The sequence below is a fragment of the Choloepus didactylus genome, chromosome 3 (genome assembly GCF_015220235.1).
Source record: "Choloepus didactylus isolate mChoDid1 chromosome 3, mChoDid1.pri, whole genome shotgun sequence".
Lineage (NCBI taxonomy): Eukaryota > Metazoa > Chordata > Mammalia > Pilosa > Megalonychidae > Choloepus > Choloepus didactylus.
The window spans coordinates 205540076-205561329 of NC_051309.1; the positions used below are offsets into that span (position 1 = coordinate 205540076).

A 21254-nucleotide genomic window follows, 5' to 3' on the forward strand; every position below is an offset into this window, starting at 1 on the left:
AAATAAAAACTGTAGATCCAAGCCAGGAGCCCCTTTCCCCCAGGGCCAGAGCTGCAAAGCCTCACAATGCTACAGAGCAGCTCTCTCCAATCAAGTGAATGCAGCTCAGCTGAACTCCAACTGGGGTTTTAATTAACAAATGTGGACTGCTCGAAACAGGCTACGAATCCCCAACAAGCAGACAGAGGCTTTGGGTGATGACTGACCTTGGAGAGCCAGAGGGTGGCCATGGACTGGCCCTGAAGGGGACCTTTTTTGGTCCCTGTTTCAGCTCAGTGGAGAAACCCTCAGCCATTTTCACTTCCCAGTGCTCTGATTCAGACAAGAATGGAGATAGCACAGGCAGAGGGAAACCATTCAAATGCTAAGGCTCTCTGTCTATAGGGGATCTATCTTCCCTAAGAGGAAAGAGGTGGGGCCCAGCTCTACTACCAGCCTTCCATTCAGAACCAGACCCCAGAGCCTGGGGGAAAACAGCCATGGGCCACACCTCCTTATACCATTCTGGAGCTACAGGCTGAGCGATGCTACCTGCTGGGCAGAAAAGCAGTGACTTGAGGCCTCACAGGGTGTACCAATTTTCTAAGATACACCCTCAGGGAAACTGGATATTGAATATTTCTTCCTTCTGGGACCTGAGTCTGGTCTGGTCTGGGAAAACCTGATTGGGGTAACCAAGGAAACCAGATGCCTAGACAACAGAAAACTACAACCTACACTAAGAAAAATGAAGTTCTGGCCCAGTCAATGGAACAAACTTACACTTCAACTGAGAAACAGGAATTTAAACAACTAATACTAAATCAATTCAAAAAGTTTAGGGAAGATATGGCAAAAGAGGTGACACATATAATGAAAACACTGGGCGTACATAAGGTAGAAATCAAAAGTTCGAAAAACCAACAGGCAGAATCTATGGAAATGAAAGGCACAACCCAAGAGATGAAAGACAGAATGGAAACATACAATAGCAGATCTCAAGAGGCAGAAGAAAACATTCAGGACCTGGAGAACAAGGCAACTGAAAGCCTACACACAAAAGAACAGATAGAGAAAAGAATGGAAAAATATGAGCAATGTCGCCAGGAACTTTTGGACAAAACAAAAATCAGGAATGTATGTGTCATTGGTGTCCCAGAAGGAGAAGAGAAGGGAAAAGGGGCAGAAGCAATAATAGAGGAAATAACCAATGAAAATTTCCCATCTCTCATGAAAGACATAAAATTACGGATCCAAGAAGCACAGCGCATGCCAAACAGAATAGACCTGAATAGGCCTACGGCAAGACAATAATCAGATTATCAAATGTCAAAGATAAAGAGAGAATCCTGAAAGCAACAAGAGAAGAGCGATCCATCACATACAAAGGAAGCTTGATAAGACTATGTGTGGATTTTTCAATAGAAACCATGGAGGCAAGAAGGAAGTGGGGTGATATATTTAAGATACTGAAAGAGAAAAACCACCAACCAAGTATCCTATATCCGGAAAAACTGTCCTTCAAATATGAGGGAGAGCTTAAAATATTCTCTGACAAACAGACAATGACAGTTTGTGAACAAGATACCTGCTCTACAGGAAACACTAAAGGAAGCAACACAGACAGAAAGGAAAAGACAGGAGTGAGAGGTTTGGAACACTATTTTGGGAGATAGTAGCAAAGCAATGTAAGTACACTGAACAAAGATGACTCTGAGTATGGTTGAAAAAGGAAGGTTAGGACCATGTGGGACGCCACAAGGAAAGAGGAAAGATAAATACTGGGACTGTGTAACTCAGGGAAACCTAGGGTGCTCAACGATTGTAATAAAAGGTACAAACATGTTTTTAGATGAGGTAGAATAAATGAATGTCAACATTTCAAGGTGTTAAAAATAGGGTGGGATTGAGGGGGAAATATAATCAATGCAAACTAGAGATTATAATTAACAGAAACATTGTCTTATGCTTCCTTTAATATAAAAAAGGCAATATACCAAAGCCAAATGCATATGGGGTGGGGGGAATAGGGGAAGGGTATGGGACTCCTGGCACTGGTGATGTTGTCTGACTCTTTATTCTACTTTAGGTTAATGCTATCTTCCCTTTTGTTGCTTTCTAGCTGTCATGCTTTTGGGGGGTTTTTTTGTTTGTTTTTTCTCTCTCTCTTTCTTTTTTCTTTTTGTTTTGTCTCTCTGCCTTCTTTGACTCTTCCTCCTTCTTTGTGGAGAAGTGGAGATGTCCTTGTATAGATAGTGGCAATGGTGCTGACTACACAAATACATGACTATACAGGGAACCTACGATTGTTTACTTAGGACAGAATGTACGGTGTGTGAACAAAACCATCTTTAAAAAATGGGTTGATGAAGAAACCTTGAGGGCACTATATTGAGTGAAATAAAACAGACACATAAAGACAAATATTGCAGGGTCTCACTGATATGAACTAATTATAATATGTTAACTCATAGACATGAAATATAAGTTACCAGGATATAGGACAAGGCTAAAGAATGGGAAGTGGTTGCTTATTATGAGCAGAATGTTCAACTAAGGTGAACTTAGATGTTTGGAAATGGACAGAGGTGATGGTAGCATATTGTGAGAATAACTAACAGGGCTGAATGGTATGTGAAGGTGGTGGAAAAGGTAAGCTCAGTGTCATGTATATCACCAGAAGGAAAGTTGGAGGTTAAAAGATGGGAATGTATAAAACAGTGAATCTTGTGGTGGACAATGTCCATGATTAACTGTACAAATATTAGAAATCTCTCTCATTAACTAGAACAAATGTATGACACTGTAACTAGAAGTCAATAATAGAGAGGCATATAGGAAAATATATATATACCTACTGCAAACTATATACTACAGTTAGTAGTATTTTAACATTCTTTCATCAACAGTAACAAATGTACTATACAAAAACTATGAATCAGTAATGGAAGGAGGGTGGTTAGGGGTATGGAAGGATTTGAGTTTCCTTTTTTGTCTTTATTTCTTTTTTGGAATAATGAAAATGCTCTAAAAATTGAAAAAAATTAATTGTGGTGATGGATGCACAGCTGTATGATGGTACCATGGGCAATTGATTGTACACTTTGGATCTTTGGATAGTTGTACAGTATGTGAACAATCTCAATAAAAAAAATTTATGTAAGAACTTACTATATCTCAAAGACAATAATATACTCCATTGCTAATCCACAGTATAATAAAAGGGTAAATCAAGGAAATTTTAAAAGCAGCCATGATGTTCCCAAAGGAAAGATTTATTACAAAAATCTACATGCTTTAGAATAATTTCATGGTTAAAAGCCATGTACTTTCTAAAATCATCATCTGATATTCAGGAAAGTATACATAGTTTTAATAATAATAATAATAGAACTTTACAGTTTACAAAGCACTTTCATGAGATCACCAATTTAACAGAAGTCTACAACTGGTTCGGTAAATACAACTGTGTTAGAAAGCAATAGTTTGGGAAGGACACAGATGTCAGTGAAAATCACCAAGTTTAAAGTATTTCCAACCCCTGCTGTAGGTTTAAGCCTGAGAAGTGTTATTTGTTATCATTTGGTCCGTAAATAAATCACAGAAGGCAGACCAACGCCACTGGAAGCCTCGGCATAGGCTTCAACACCAGAGGCGATGGACTATAATTTAGTTCCATCATGCATTTGTTATGAGAACTCTGACAAGCCTCAGCTCTACAAGTAAGCTTGGCCACACAAAGAATTTCTGTGGAAAATATTACACAAAAAGAATCATTCCTCTCTTCTTATCCTGGGATAGAAAATGTGGATTTTCTAAGAACTGATGTCCAGAGAGGAAACGAGTTGGAAATGCCAAACCAGTGCCTAGGTAAGAGATGTACCTTTAACTACAACAAAAAATGCCTTTCATATCTGCCTGCTAAAATGCTGCACATTTTTCACAACTAGCTTAAATAGCACTTCCTCTCTAACACCTTCCCTGTGCCACCCACAGATACACTCGCTGGCCATCCCCTCCGGAGCATGTGGTACTTTCTATCTGGCACTTTATTCTTAGATGGTAACTGTGTGCCTGTGGCCAGAGACTGTCCAATTCCTTTTTGTTACACCCACTTACAATTGTCCTGCACCATGCTCACAGCAGACACCAATAAATGCTGGTTGAACACTTTAAACCTTGATATGATCCAGTTACTCCAACGTGGCTAACCATTTTTCAGAACATTTTGTTAGTTCTTTTGGAACTGACTTTTTGGATTCTTTAGTATATCTAGTGATGGGTCGTTGCCTTTCCAGGTTATATTTTATTTTATTTTATTTTAAAAACTGTCAAAAGTCTTTAAAAAAACCAAGCCTGTATTTCTGTAAATTCTCTCCTTTTTCCCCTGTTGCTAAGGAATGGTCTCTTCTTTCCATTCCAAACTTTCCACAAATAAATGTGTTGAATGAATGAACAAGTGAATAAATGAAGTAAATGGGAGATCAAGCTGTGTAAATGCCATAACTGTTTATTCAAAAATGAAGAGTGACTATTGCCAACATGTTATTGCCTGGCTCTGTCCTGAAGGAAAGCAGACCACATCTCTAGCTGCACCATGTGCACTCAGACTTTCCCATTTGCCCAAAGATACCCGTGAAGAGGAGAAATAACAGTGAAGAGGCCTGATCAGAAATGTGGGAGGACCTTTAATTGCTCATGGAGTTGATGGGGATGGAGAGGATTAAACTGAGCTTAAAAGAAAATAGGAGTTACTATATTCCTGAAAAGGCAGACTGCCTTCCATCTCTTACACCTGCCACCGCCTCAGGTCCCACATAATGCAGCACCCACAGTGCCATCGACAGCATCGCCTCCCACTCCCTCAAACTGCCTCACTTTTCTAGGCTTTACGTGTGCCTCCAGCATCATGGATGCCATCGTCTGGTTCCCTAACACCCAAGTCTAGCTCCTCATTTTCTAGCTTATTGTTCTGTGTCTCAGAAGTTGGAGCTGAGACCTAACCCTCGATAGGAAACTGGAAGCAGGAGAAGGGGAAGGAAAGAAGACTATACTAGATTTATGCACATGATTGAATTTTTTCCACACAATAACCATATAAGGTATGTATAATTATACCCAGAAAACTGAGGCTCAAAGAGATTAAATAAATTGTCCAAGACCTCACATCTACTGAGGGCAGAGACTGGATTCAAAACAGCTGTGAGACTCTGAAGCCTGTGTTAGCTCCACTATACGTGACCTAAAATGCAGTTGAAAATCAATAAGCTGACTTCTTCATAGGGCTTATCATTTGCTCTGAAGACAATTCCAAAACAAGAACTGTCAAATGCTTTAGAGCAATAGTAGTGTCATGGAATAAATTCCTAGGATTACTGCTTTGGCTTCCTCTCTATACATGGAGACAGTGTAAGGAAAAGATTTAAAGGAAACGAAACAGGGGACTGAGCCTTACACATGTTTGCCAGAACAGCTAATTTGGGGATTTCCCTCCCTTTCTTCCACATAAATCCAACAAAGATAGCTGTTTCTGTTATCTAAAATCACACTTGAAAGGTTTGCCGCCTCCACCATAAATTACTCTGTATAGAGAACATAATTGAACTTCAGCTCCTATGGCAAAGTTATTTCTTTCAAAGTTTGTATAATGTTATTCAAAGCAAATTTTTACTTTATCCTTGGCAACTGTAAGCAGAATGTCAACAATGCTCAACATAATAGACTATATTAGGGAGAAAATACCATGAAACTCTAAAAACCTTGATTACTGGGGCAATGCAAAATTCATGTCCTGCTCTGCTGGAGGAAAGCTTTGGGAGGGTTAAGTGAGCTGCCTTCAAAGTGCACCAGTGAAGTTTCCAACCTGCTCTTTCAGATAAATGGTTTTCATTTTACTGTTTGCTTGTGCTTGATAAGGTTACTGGATTGATACAAGTTGTTTGCAATGCCTTGAAGGCAAAGGATGTTAGAGCACCCAATGTCCTCACAACACACACACATTATTGCTTTTCCAAGGAAAGTTCTTATCATAATATCTGAGATATCAACAGAAAATATTCCACTTACTGTATGTTAATTTTTCTGTAGAATAAGTAAATATAACTATCAGAAATGCCCAATGAGGATTTCACATAGATGTTTATGTGTGTTTTCTAACTTATTGATAGACAGCAAAAACATCTTTTTCAATCCATGATTCCCAGTCTCAGGCCACAGCAGACAAGTATCAGAACATCTACCCTCACCATGAAGTTGAGAATTCTAATAAGAATTTTATTTTCTCCAGAATAATAAAATATTATTGTCCGGCGCTTCTCCGCCCCGCCTCGAGTCCTCGGTCGGCCGGCGATGGGGACCAGAGAGATAAGGGGAGAGAGGGTGCGGACAACGTCTTACCCGGAGCACTTGTGATCACTCAGGACTCGCGGTGGTAAAGCAGATAAACTTTTAATGGGACTAGGCAATCATCATCTTTACAGGTTCCACCCGGGGCGAGACACCTCGGGGGAGAACAACCTCGATGCGGCCGTCAGGTACGGCTCCTTGTGGGCTGTCTCCCCGAGCTTTGCCCGGGAACTTTCTTATAAACCTTGCGTGTATCCAATGGGCTAACGCCACGCACACAAGCATGATTGGTGAATACAGCGGGTGGTTACATACATCAGAAGCCGGAAGCAGGATGTGGGCGCCATCTTGGCACCACTCGATGGGCGGGGGGAACTCAAGGGCAGGCTGCAGCTTGTCTACTAGGCCAAATCCGGAAGGTGGCTGCTCACATATTATCAAGAAAAGTATCTTGACATCTTAAAATGCAAATCATTGTAAAATAGATTCTACTGCTTTCACATAAACAAATTGTGAAATTTAAAGTAAAAGCTGTCCCTTGTAACAACAGCTGACTATTGCCCAGAATTAATAGAAAAGTTATATCGGTGAATACCTTTGAGGCTTCCAGGAAAAAAAGCACAGAATATTGAAAACACACAATCCAAAACTTTCTCCCTTTAGACTGAATTCTAAGAAATTAAGGCAAGAAATCAGAAAAAAAATATTTGGCCACCACAGATTAAATATCTAGCATTATGAAAGACAGAGTGGAAGAGTTACAGAAATATTTCGGGGGAATGGTTTCTTTCCTTAAGGAATTTATATTCTAGAGTCAGAAACTAATATAAAAATTTTGAGTATATTCCAAAGAAACAGCAAAAGGAAATATGAGAGGAAAGAGGAAAAAAGAAAACAGAATTTGGGCAAATACTTTAATGTGAGCAATGCAGTTTGGTCCTGAGTGATCTCTGGAGCACTTGGGCTTCCTGAGTGATCTCTGGAGACTCCACCATGTGGACCTTTCCCATCCCTGGAGATCCCTCCAGATCATGTCAGTTTCTTTTCCAAAACTTCTCAATGTAACTCATTCACATACATATACATACACTTACTATGCTTACTATATTTACTATGAGCTAGAAACTGTTCTAGGTAATGAAAATACAGCAATGATATAAATAAATTTATTTACTCCATTGCAGATTACATTCCAGTGGGAGAAGACAGACCATCAACAAAACAAATATGTGAAATATTTAATATGTCAGAAGGTGATAAGTGGTACAATGAAAAATTAAGCAGGGAAGGGAGATAAGGAATGCCGGGAGGGAGGAGGTGCAAAATTAAATAGGGTGGTGAAGGAAGATGTGGTAAGCAGAATAATGCCCTCCCCAAAAGATGCCCACATTCTTACACAGCAGAAGGGGCTTTGCAGGTGTGATTAAATTAAGGGTCTTCAGATGGGGAGATTATCCTGGAGATTATCCTAAATTATCTGGGTGAGCCAAATGTAGTCATGAGGTTTCTTATAAGAGAAAGAGGGAGTGAGGAGAAGCAAAGAAAGAGATGTAATGACAGATGCTGGAGTTGCAATTGCTGATTGGAAAGGGACCAACATGGGCAGCATCTAGAAGCTGGAAAAGATAAGGAAACAGATTTCGCCCTAGGGAGAGTGTGTATTCATTTAAGTCACTAAATTTGTTGGAATTTGTTACAGCAACAGTAAGAAATTAATACAGAAGGTCTCGTTGAGAAGATGACACTTGAGCAAAGACTTTAGGAAGTAAGGGAGCCAGCTCTGCAGGTATCTGGAATAAGATTGTTCCAAGAAGAAAAGGCCCTGAACACTAGCAAATGTGGGTAAAGCAGACCAGCAGACAGAGCCAGGAGCTGGGGGGAAGGGATGGGAGTGTCATCTTATTTAAGGCCTTAGTGACCATCGTAAGAACATTGCCTTTTATTCTCAGTGAGATGGAGATATTATAGGAGGGTCTGTGAGCGTTTACATGAATTCTGAATCTTCACAAGAATAAAAGTTGTGTGCTGGTAAATCAGCTATTGGGAGACAGGGGCACCTAGAGTGGTAGATTGAGTCATGTACTCTTAACAGGAGACATGGTCTTAATTTTAATCCACAGTCCCTTGGGTGTGAACCATTGTAAAGAGGATCCTGTAACAATGTATTAGTTAAGGTATGGACTCACTTATGAATACAATCTTCTAAAATCCTATTTAGGTGTGGCCAAACCGAATAAGGGTAGCCCTTAATTCCGATGACTGGAGGCCTTATTAAGAGAGGAAATTCAGATGCAGTCAGAGGAGTCGGAAGCCAGAAGTCAGAGGAAACCAGAAGAGCAGACACAAGGAGAGAAGGATCACCATGTGTCAGGAGACGGAGATGAAAGCCAAGGAACCCTAAGGATTCCTGCAACCCAGCACCAGAATACCAGAGACTGGGGTGCAAACATGGTCTTGCCAACGCCCAGATTTTGGACTTCCAGCCTCTGAAACCACGAGACAGTAAATTCTTATTGTTAAGCCAACTAGTGTGTGGTATATGTCACAGTAGTTCCAGCAAACTAAAATACCGGGATTTGTAGCATCTGCTGATTTCCACGGTGCAAATATTCCCACCACGGTCAATGTCAAACTACCAACAGTTTAACAACGAACTCACAAAATTCCTGGATATTTAACTATCAGCTTTCCTGATAACGATTCCCATTTGTCAATGTCTGGCTTTCCACACTATGTTATTCCATTTGGGCCAAGCAGTTTGCGAATCAACTAGTGGCAAAATATATAAGAAAAGTCAGTGAGAAGATACCCATGTTTGATAGATGAAAGATTCTAGGATTTAATTTCACTTGACCTGTTCTGCCTGGGGATTTAATGATGATTAAAAAAGAAGCAATTTTACTTCCTTATCAGAATGTTGCCACAAAATTAATATAATACAATATAATGTAATATAAAATATACAGTTTAAATAAATTCAGTCTTGTCTATTTTTCATTTTTCTTGACAGAAACATTTTCTGAGGCTAGCTTCAGAAATGGAGATAAGTGATAGACGTTTGAATTGCTTGGGTAAAAAAATTAAAAATATACATTGGATCAGTCAGAGAGGAAAAAAGGTAGACAAACAGGAATGGAGAAGGCAGTCTTGGCCAACCCAGAGAAGCTAGATTTGGAAAGCACTGGCACAGAAAAAGGGGCTCTGCCATAGAAGTATACAAGTTCAGAGTTTTAAGGACACTGAAAGATTGTTTAGTCCAACACTGTATTTTGCACAAGATGAAAGTAAAATGTGTGTGCAGCAAGTGCAGTGTTAGCTTGAATTGACTATGTCCTAGGAAAGCATGATCAACCTGGCACATGTGAAAAATAGTAACGTTTCTTCTCCAGCGAAAGGCATTCCACATTATTCCCGTCGTGTTGGGAGCCAGTGTGGAATTAATCAGGATTCCAGAATTAATGTGGGTTCATGCAGGCCAGTACCCCCCTCACTTAAACCATGCTCCTTCATTAAAGTGGGGTAGAAGAGACGTGGTAAGAAGTGAGGATGGCTCAGAATCCAGGACCCCAGGGGAAGCTGGAGTGGGGGCAGGGGAAAAACAGGGTAGTCAGGGGCGGAGAAGGAATGGGGAGCCCCAACTTCCGTTTCCACCTCAGGGCCACAGAGACACTTCCTGTTCTGTTCATTTCTCGTCTCCTCCCTCCCCATGCACAAGTAAAGAAACCATTGACATACAAATGGCTGGCTGGATGGTAGCATTTTAGGGATCCTTCTCCCAGGTCTGAATGCCACTATCTAGGAAGCCACAGAGTTAATAAGCAATAATCCTTGAGATTATTTGTTGGTCTACAGAGAAAATTTAGTCATCTTGATGTTCTCCTAATGCCTAGCTGAGGTTGGGGGAAGAGGGTTGAAGTGAGAAGAGGAAGAAGCAGAGCTGGCACTGGCACGTGGGGCTCTTTAGAAGTGATCAGGCCTAACTGGGAAGCCAAGAGGGATCTTGCAGCAGCTCTGGAAACGGCAGCCTGAAGGCACAGGGCACCCAGAACACCAAAGCCCAGGACCCACCAGGCCAATCATGGCAGCATCACTGACAGTGGAGCCCAAGCAATGTGGGTTTTTTCATGCCACCCCAGTGATTTTAATGTGTAATCAGGGGAAAAGCATGGGTTCTGAGGCTCAAATTTTCATCTGGGTAAAATGGAACACGTAAAACCTACCGTGACGGGTTGTTGTATTGATTAAAAGGGCCCCATAGGATCTGCTTCTGGATGTCTTGTTCTGTTCCATGGACCTATATGTCTATCTCTGACAATACTAGACTCTTAGTCAACTTACCTCAGAGTGCAATACTGGTGATCAATAAGGGTAGGTACGGTAAGGGGAATGGGATATGTGGGGTTTTCTTGTTTCTTTTTTATTTCTTTTTCTGGAGTAATGCAAGTGTTCTAAAAATGATCATGGTGATGAATGTACAATTATGTGATGATACCATAAACCACTGATTGCATACTTTGGATGGATTGTATGGTGTGTGAATGTATCTCAATAAAATTACATTTAAAAAATAAATCATAATCATAATAATTGTTTTTTAAAAAAAGGGCCCCATAGGAAGTAATCAACAAATGTTGGCCCTTTTCTCATTCCCTTGGAATTCTATCAAACTTCCTCCCTCCAAGTCCTCAGAAACTCCTTGAAATTCTACAGTAGGCAGATGTGACATAGGGCTGATTTTAATTTCTGTTTTGCTCTACCTACATATCTTGCAACAGACGTCAAATCTGTCTAAATAGCCCTAGCACCTGCAACCAGCTTTCCTTCCAAACTAACTACTCATCACCTCTACTATTAACAAACAGAGAGCAGCTGTATTACTCAAGGAATGAGTGGGATTACACTTTAAAACTACAACTCTGCTGACACTTATAATTTGTTGAATAACACCAACAAGTTTTACAGTTGAATTAATAGAATACTTCAATATCCATAAAATTCTGAGATACTTAGCAAAAGAGGCAAGAAAATATTTTACAAAGAAGCCCAGGTGAATGTCACCTTAGAAATGCTTTCAGAGAAAAATAAGGAAAGTATTTATTTTTAATTAGTGCTTTTTCCTTCATTACACAGTCACAAACCATGGCTTAGTTTATCCATTGATCACTCATTACATGTTTCTTGTAAAATGCTGGAGAGCTGCAGTAATGTCATTATTGGACTTCTGACAAAATCCACAGAGGACCCAGGAACCACCACCAATCAATCCACTATGCAGTGTCCAAAGTGTTTTCAACAAAACACTGAACAATTGACTTCCAACAAAGCTGGAATCAAACTACATTAAAGACTAGGTGTGCTATCCAAACTTTTGCCAATGCACACCAAAACCATGGATCAACGAAATATTGGAAAACCCAAACCAATTATGGTTCACTGCTATGCATTTATCCTGTGGTGTCATAATGTGGCAAATCAAAACTAAACAGCTGTATAAAATAGCTTGCAGAATGAACTCAAATACCTTTTTACAGCAAACAAAACTTTTCATATTTCTCAACTTGCTCCAATCAAATTTTTCAGATTTTATATGCTCCTCTACACAATCCAAAACTTTTGATAGGTTCAGCCTAATGCAAAATTCTAAAGTAAAATCTTAGAATTGGTAGACTCACCTCCCAGCCTTCCTCCCTCTGGTTGACGTCCTTTGCCTTCTGGGTGTCAGAGGTGCTGTGAGTGAGTACATTAGGTAATCTAATGTGTGTTGGCCAGTTGGGGAATGTCGCTCTAAAGAACTAATATTTAGGCTGAGATCTGGAGCATAGTATCTGAAACTTTGTTAAAATGCAGATTCTGATTCACTAGCTTTGGGATGGGGCCTGAGAGTCTGCATTTCTAACAATTTTCCAGGAGACACTCATGTTACTGGCCTTGGACAACACTTGGAGTAACAGGAATATAAGTGAATGCTAGCTAACAGAGAAAGCATGGTGGAAGTGCAGCGCAGCCCAGTCAGCTCAGAGGCAGCGAGCTCTAGGCCAGCTCAAGGATCTGACGAAAGAACAGTGTGACTGAGACATATGAATACTGGGCTGAGAGGTGAAGCCAGAGAGGTAGACAAGGGCTAGGTCAATGTGTTAAGTGCACACTAGGAGCAAGGCACTGGGTTAGGTTCTGGATATACAGAAATGAACTAGGCTGACCTGGTCCCTGTGTACTTAGAGCCTGCAGTCTAGCAGAAGTACCTTATAGATGGGAAACCATTAGAGATTTTTAAACAGAGACAAAATCTAATTGAAACCTTTACGGGTCACTCAGGCTGCTCTGTAGAGAACGTGTTGGAAGGCCACAAGAGTGGAGAGAGGTGCATGTTTGTGGTCCGGATGAGAGATGGTGATGGGGATAGCAGGAGTGGATTACTTTAGGACATATTTTGGAAGTAGAATAACAGGACTTGGTTGCAAGTGCTGATGGTAGTGGGAAGGAGGAGGCATCGAGGATCACTCACTGTCACATTTCCGTCAGAAGCAAGAAGGTAAATGAGGATGATTTTTGTGAAGAACTGAAAGATTGGAGTGGAAACAAATTAACAGGAATGAATAGATTTAGGAAGAGACATAGATTTGAGGGTAGAACTCAAGAGTTCTGAGTCCTGAGTGTAAAGATGCCCATGAAAATGCAAGTTGAAATTTCAAGAAGGAAGTGAGACATATGGTTTGGTGCTCAGCAAGAGAGGTCTGTACTGCAGATTTTTATTCGGGAACAACAAGCATATGAATGGTGTTTAGAGCCATAAAAATTAATAAGATAAATAAACAAATAAAAAAATTTAATAAGATCTTGTCTACAGTCTCTGTAGGATGTGAAAAGAAGAAGACCCAAGTCCAAGCCCTGAAGAACTTCAACTTTTAGAGGTTGGGTAAAGAAGGAGGAGTCAGAAAGAAAAAAATGTCTGAGTCTAGCCAAGGAAAGGGAAAGAAAACTAGCAAAGAATGGAGTCAAAGAAGCACACACACACACACACCGCAAAAAAAAAGAGAGTTTCAATCCAAAGGGAGCAGTTTACTCTACTGAATGTTGCTGAGATCCCATTGGACTTACAAATAAGGAGGCTATTGGTGATCTTAGCAAAAGTAGTTTCGTGGGCATGATGGAAGTAGAAGCCAAGTTGGCTTCGATAAAGAATGAAAGGAAAATGAGGAAGATGAAACAGTGAGTGTGCAAAACTATTGAGGAAAATTTGGCCATGAAGGGAAAGAAGTAATGGCTTCATAGCTAGAAAGGCATGGAGGATTGAGGGCAGGATTTCTCCAAGGTGGAAGACAATATTTCTTAAATAGAAGATTCATATTTAATGGCTGATGGAAAGCACAAAGAAGGAGAGAAATTGAAGATGCAGAAGAAATGTGGAAAAGCAATGATTAGAATCCTGGAAAAGCCAGGAACAGAAGGGATCAGAGTTCATTTAGATGGACGTCCTTTCACCAGAAGAGAGATACTCCCTCCCTACTGTCACAGGAGTAAAGAAGCTTATAAATGATGAGGTAATACTATACCTAAGTGTCGAGCTCTATTTATACTTTCAATAAACTTTGCTGCACCTGACCTCATAAAGTGACCCTGTGAATTAAGTGGGGGCAGACCAAGTAATCCATATTTTACATATGAAGAAACAGGGGAAAGAGAAATGAAGTTGTCTGTTCAAGGTCACACAGCAGGTTAGTCATCCTGTCAATTTTTGGTCACAAGTCTCCTGACTTATTACTTCACACCAGAAATGGAGATTGAATTAGATGCAAAGTCAGTTATTTTATTTTTAAATCTTGAAAATTAGAATATTCTGAGTAATGTTTTTATTCATTAACAAAGTGTAAGTCAGAAGGTCAGCACCCAAAACTGTTTTGTTACACAAATCACTAGACACAAGGCATGGTTTCCATTCTTCTGGTTGTTTGCAGGAGTTAAACAGTCCTAGATCAAAGAGTTAGAAGAAACTCAAGTAGAAGTTATGAAGTGATGGACTTAAAGCTGGCACAACAGGTGAAAGATGTTCTAATTAAGTGAAAGCTGATGAAGTTCTCAATGAGAAGATTTCACTTTCAGGAATCTGAGATTTGGGGGAAGAAAGCACAAATGACACAAAATCAGAAACCCCGGAAGGGGGAAAAGATGAGAAACATCAATTAGAAAAACTCTTCAAATTCAAATAAACTATTAAAACTCTCAAATCCCGATGACTAAACTCCAATTGGGAAGATCTCCGAAGGAAATGATCTTCCACTCCCATGAGACAACAAACATGATTTATGTAAAAAGCTTTTAGTTTTATGGCTGAGGAGGTAGCAATAAAGAAAATGAACTTCCTGCCAGTGATTCTTTTTCAAGCTCTGCCAATTCCTGTGTCTGGGAAAACTATAAAGAATGTCCAGCCTCATAGCAAAAGAATTGCAGATCTCCAGCTTACCTGTGAGAAAGCATCCGAACATCCACAGCCTTTTCCCAGCCCGTCCTGGAAATAAGAGAAAAGCAAAGAGATCCTTTCCTGTTCTTGTGACTTCAACTACACAATCTATGTGTCAGCATAACCAGGGCCATCAGCAAGAGATGCTAGAGAAATGCAGAGAGTAAAAATAAACAGCTGATGAAAAGCAGAATCTTTTCTCTTTGGCAGCAGCACCAGTACCATGAAGCACATCTCTTTTGGAGCTCTCCAAACCACTTCAAAAGCAAGTTTTCTGATGTGCATAGCCAGTACTGATGAGTGAAGGCAGCTCGGGATCCCAGGCTCCAGCCCCGTGTCGTCCTTCTCAGAGCTCTGTTTGGCTCGTACAAGGTATGGGCAGCATTTGGAGAAAGCAGAGCTGATTTTTGTGCTCTTTGGACAACCCAAAGGTGGCCAATTCCCTAGACTCTATGCCCTACTGTCCCCCAGCCCTTACATCTTCCTGGTGGCCTGCCAGACTTGTCCCTCTCTTTGTCCCTGTTGAAATCGAGCAGTCCTGGGTCTTATTTCCTTTGAACTATACAAACCAACTAACTAATTTGGTGAAACCATTAAATGGAAAACTGTTAAACTCATGAGAATCCCTACTCATGACAATGGACACTGAAGGGATGGCCAAAGATGTCCAAAATCATTCCACTTTTTTATGCCAAGTTCTGTTCGGGTTGAACAAAACTTTGAGACCAAAGTATGAGATCCGATAGACAGTTATTATCTATCTCCATTAAAAAAAAAAAAAAAACTTCTCACATTTCACAAAGACTTTATCTTAATGCAAAAAGGAGATTCATGTGATATTACAAGTAACATAGAAGAGCCAGCAGGACAAAATTTGGGGATGGTCTTTCAGAGCCCCCACAAATTACATGAAGTTGATCAATAAAAACTCCACGCTCTAAATCTCCACCTTCAGCTGCGTAGTTTAAAGTGGCAGCTCCACCTTGTGAAGCATCAAGATTAATTCCCTAAGACTAATGACTTTCAAGAATCAAAGGAGTGACTCTCTAGCGAAGAAGTAGCATAAATGTGGTGGCCCAGAGTTAGCTAGAGGTGCTCCAGATCTCACACCTTTCTCCCAGCTGTGTTATCAAGAGCAAGAGTCTTAATCCCTCTGATCCACAGTTTGATCATCTCTAAAATGGCACTGATAACATGTACATCATGATATTGCAAGGGTTGAATGTGAAGATAGTCAACATTATTTAATGTGTCCAATAATTCACAGAATGCCAGGCACAAAGCAGGTACTCACTGAATAATAATAAACTTCCCAGCTCATCACCTCCCAATAGTGGGATTTCTGGCAGAGGAAAACTGGCGCTCATTCCCAGCAGTCCTATAGGTGTGGTCTAATTTACTGGTAACCAGTCAGTAAGTTTGCCTCAGTCCAAACTGCCACTCTTTATGCATGCCTATAGCTTGGTGAAGAACAAAGGGGACAAAAATCAACACCCCTACAAAGAAGCCAAAGGATTTACCTCCTATTGTGAATCCCATATTCTTGTTTCCTGGATCTCCTCTTAGATTTCAATTCCACAAGGGAAATAATGTTTGTAACAATAGAGGTCATTACGATAGCATTTAGCCAGGGAACAAATCTTCTCCTATGTCCCCAAGAAAGAAGTATGTACAGAAAACAAAGCACAGTAAAATAACACTTTGTTATTAACCAGAGAGTTGTCCCAAACCCAGACAGCGCTTTCCTGAGCTGAGCTTAAAGTCAGAAGAATTCTGTTACTCACTTGGTCTAGTGCCAAAGTAAGCCAGAGACTCCTTTCGCCTACTTCTCCCCAACACCAAATCCAAGTCTTAGATCTGGCCATGCCAAAGTGAGAAGGGTGGAGCACCTGTCAGGGAGGGTAGTGCAAGCCAGAGAGTGGCCTCAACAACGCCAGGAGAGCTTGCTTAAGCTTGGTGTTTTGTTTTGTTTTGTTTAATGTATGTTTATAGAAGAGAATAGATAGGGTGTCCACTGCCGAAGGACTAGACTGCAAACCCGTCTTACCCAGCACTTAGGGAAACAAAGGAGGGATCCAAAAAAAGAGAGAAACAATCAGATTTTCTCCCAAAAGGAACAGCCTCAGGCCACCTTAACTCTCCAGGCTGCCCACAAATCTTTACCTAAAATTAGGGAAATTCCATCTCTTATATGTGGTCCATAACAGACCCTGAAACTTGACCAGCCATAGCAGTCCTTCTCCTTGGATAAAGTGAAAGGGAAGGTAAGGGAAAAGGGCTGTGAGCTTTCCATCCTCTAGAAGTCAACTGATGCATCTTCTCATTGTTTTAGAGCCTGTATACAGGGAGACTTCAAATGACATTTCCACAGAACTGTTTGCTCTCTCACCGTGAATGTTAAGGCTTTCAAAGAATTTCTCGTCTGCAAAAGGGTGCCCTATTTACAGGTTAATATAATAAAGCTGCTATCCAAATACAAGTGAGATTTCAAAAGAAAGGATGTTAACATTCTCAAGGACGTAAAAGTATTTTTCTGGAGCTAAAGAGGTCCTGGAACCAGCAAAACTTGGATTCAGATCCTAAGTCTACCACTTAGCGATTGTCCAACGTTCAGCAAGTCTCTCAAATTCAGTTCCTCTACAAGATCGGGATAATAAGAGAAGCCAAGACACAGGACTTCGTAGGGATTAAATTAAATAATGTATATAAAACACTTATTACTATCACTTGCTCATAAATTTTATTATTTGCTTTCAAGGCCCATGCTTTTACTTACATTGTAATAAAGCTTCCTTTAACAGCTTAAGCTATTAGAAGTCTTGTGTGTGAAATTCTGTGAAGATAATATTGGATTTTGGATAAGAATGAGGTAACTCTTTAGAGGAAATGGTCAGGTATGCTTGATATTTAACAAATCCAGACAGTTTGGCCAAAAATCATGTCCTATTTTTAAGTATTTTATAGGGGCTAGAATTTTATCCGAGGGACAAAGGATTGTTATTAAATAAAGATTCTCTCTCTTTCTCTCCCTTTCTCTCTTTTTTTAAGAAATCCAGTTTGTTTGCAGAAACCTGCTGTTCGGAGATGCCGTTTCCCCTCTTCTACTCTTGAAGTATCAGCTCTGGGGCTTACACTCCGTGGGGTCCAACCCCTAGCTCAGATCTGTAGAGTTTGTCTCTGCTCACATGGGGTGCTTCTGTTTAACGTAATAATCAAAGAATGTTTGCTAAGTGGAATCAAATGTCTGTCTCCCTGTTGCTCACCAGCCAACATACTTCAGAGCACACTTCTGTGAGTTCTGTCTGGTGTGGACCTCTGAGTCTACTTAATTCTGCCCTTTGTACCGGGATTCAGAGAGGGCCAGAAAGCCCAGATTCTGGTGTTAATTATGCCCTCAGCGTGTACATTAATGCTCTGATTGCCACAAATTGACTATTTCGTCATTATCTCCGGCAGGTCGTTTCTCCCTGTTCAGAATGGCAGGCAGCCCGTCTCCCAGTTGCCTTTAGCCCCTACTGAACAACCGGCCTATAGTAGCCACCAGTGACTTAGTCAAAGTCAGAACACAGATCTGCTGGCTCCAACTCTAGGCTTCCCCAACTCCATCGATGAAGGTGTTAAACAGATAGGCTTGCTTTATTTCATTTTCTCATTTTGCCGCTACTTAGAACTTCTCCATTTCTAGAATCCTGACCTCCCAACATTCCATAATCCTCTAGAAAGTGACACAGCAAATATGCTGTGTGCACAGTGCAAAGCGCAGCTGATTTCATTTTTTCAACCACCTAAAAAGCACAGAAGGTAATTTCTAAACCAGCAGTAAAATCTATTTATAAAGGATGCTGATTTGTTTTCTGCGCTTTCCAGCACAGAGGTTCAATTTATTTTCCTAACCATAAAAAGAGCCATTACTTTTTTTTTAAACAATCGTAGTACATTTTAGAAATGTTTTAATTTAAAAAAAAAAAAAAACCAATTGCAAATTAGATTGTAAATAGCTTTCTTAAAATGGCACTATTTTAAACCCAGTTTGCTGAATGATGATTTCCCTGTGCTTCAAGGCAAATGATTTTACAATCATTGGGTATATAATATAATGATGTTTTTATAAAGCAGTTGGTATCACTAAAAACATAATTATTATAAATAAAATGGCAGGAAAAAAGGAAATCTTCACTATGACAATACTGAATTTTGAGTTAACTCATTGCTGAAAAATAGATTTTTACAAGAAAAACCCTACATACTCCTTCTGTGGAACAAACTTAACACCCCTAAAAACTTAATAATTATGCAACAGGGACTGTGGTAATTTTTTTAAGCAAATTGTGTTCTTGGGCGGGCTGTCTTGTGTTATTAGTAGGCAAACAGCGGCACCTTGTGGACAAATCAAGAAAGTGCACAAATTGTGCTCAAATACCATCAGGTTGATTTAAAAGTACCATTTAGGTTTCTGTTGCTCTTTCTACAAGGAAAGTGGTGTTATGTTTGTATTCAAAGGACAGTATAACATTGCTTTTAGAACATTGTAAATGATCCCAAAATGTCTTCAAGGAGACAAATCATATAAATATACCTATATGGACTCTTTCTAAGAAAGAATGCAGAAATTATAAATTCCAAAACTGAATGGGGAAAAAAATGAAAGGCATCTTCAAATGTACAGAAATTCAGAAGAAAGATAAAAATGAAATCTTTAATCAGGCAGTATCAAGGATGATCTATTCACATAATTGCTAATTTATTTTATTATTATGATATAAAAAGTAAATCCTAACAAGAGTGTAAAGGGAAGGAAAAGTAGATGAGAGTGAACACAATGGCCTCCCTCTCCACATTCCCCAGTAGCTCCTCCCACCAACATCCAACAATACACCCCCCACCATACACACACACTCACACACACACACACACACACACACTCACACATGCACACAGCCTCTGCTTTCTCTCCTGCATATACCCCTACCTCTTAGAACATACTGCTACCCTCTACTCTGTGACCATCCTAAGAAACAACTCTCTGGGACAGGCACTCTCAACCCTCAAGGTCACTGAGACACTTTCAGGGAATCTCAAGTTGAGAGTTTGAGAGGACTTAAATCTGGACCTTGTTATATTCCAACCATTCAGAAGCTACACCCTGGCTTTTTCAGTTACATGAGTCAATAAATTCACATTTTTTGGCCTAAGCCAGGTTGAGTTTGAATTCTCCTAACACCAGAAGAATCCTACTATATTATTCTAGCCAAATTTCCAAAAGCAAGTTATATGTAGATCAGTAAACTTTCTAAGTGCTTTAAGTTCAGTCTAAAAAGTGAAGGAAGCAAGAAAGGAGGAGAAGAAATGGTTAATTAGCTTCTACAATAGTCATGGAAAGGTGCAGAAGCATCAAGCAAATAGACACGAAAGTTTAGCTCTGTATTCAAACATGCAGATCCCACCTTGAAGTCATCTGCCTAGTGGTCCTTGGAGGGAGCAGAATTTCTTGCAACTTTATAAAGATAAAAAAAAGGAATCACCGTTTACCCAGGAGACCACTTGGAAATGTGACCAGATGGTTTGTGGTAGATAAGTCAACTATCAAAGTGGCAGTAATTCTGGTAATATTCAAGAATATTTATTTTGCTTTGATTATACAATGATTAGACATCTTAAAAGTAAAATACATTCAATAAATAGCTTTAATGGCAATGCCAACAGACAATTTAGGAGAGAATGGACTAGAGATATTCTATTTTCAAAAGCATCATCTTAGAGAAGAAAAATTACCTTGAAAGTATGAAACAATTTTATCAAATACTTTGGTAAAATTCACATTATAACTTTAATAAATTTATGGAGACGATTGGAAAGTTTTGAGAACAAGTTTCACAAAATTTACTCACTTCCATTGCTAATAGTGCCAATTACCCTACTATTCTGAAGCAGAATTAAAAGTAAAATTCACACTTTTCTCCCATGGGATCACACTGGATGCCGCAATGGAGAGGGGTTACAACATGAGAGCATAATCAATCCCTATTCATCATTGCAAACCACAGAAATAAATTCTAGCCAGCCTACACAGAACAGGAATTTATTGAAAAGATATTGCATAGCTCACAAAATCACTGAGCATGCTGGAGAAACCAAGGTAGGAATTAGGCACAGCCAAGTTCATCCCACAGAAACGATTTGCTTGGGATGCCACTACTAGGGTGTTGACAGTTGATACTTGCCACTGGTGGGGAGGGTGGGACAATGTAATCACATCAGTCCTTAAAATCAGAGACCCTTTCCCAGCTGTGGCCAGAAGAGGTGACTTTGGAAGCATGGTCAGTGAGATGCACCGTTTGCTAGCTTTGAAAATGGAGGAAAGAGTCCATGAACCAAGGAACGCAGGCAGCCTCCAGAAACTGGAAAAGGCAAGGAAATGGGATGTCCCTGGAGCCCTCAGACAGGAACACAGCTCTGCCAAAACACTGACTTC

The 21254-nt window shown here is 40.0% G+C and overlaps 1 long non-coding RNA gene across 2 annotated transcripts in view; it reads right to left on the bottom strand.

Annotated features, from left to right (window-relative positions):
• The window catches only part of LOC119530089, a 383936-nt gene that overhangs the window by 361868 nt on the left and 814 nt on the right, over positions 1 to 21254 (bottom strand). Inside the window, exon 2 of one of the 2 annotated variants that reach the window (XR_005216021.1) lies at positions 14786 to 14830. The exons of the other annotated variant lie outside the window; for it this stretch is intronic. This is a non-coding gene — a long non-coding RNA (uncharacterized LOC119530089). The remainder of the gene's footprint in view (positions 1 to 14785; positions 14831 to 21254) is intronic. 2 annotated transcript variants of the gene reach the window in all.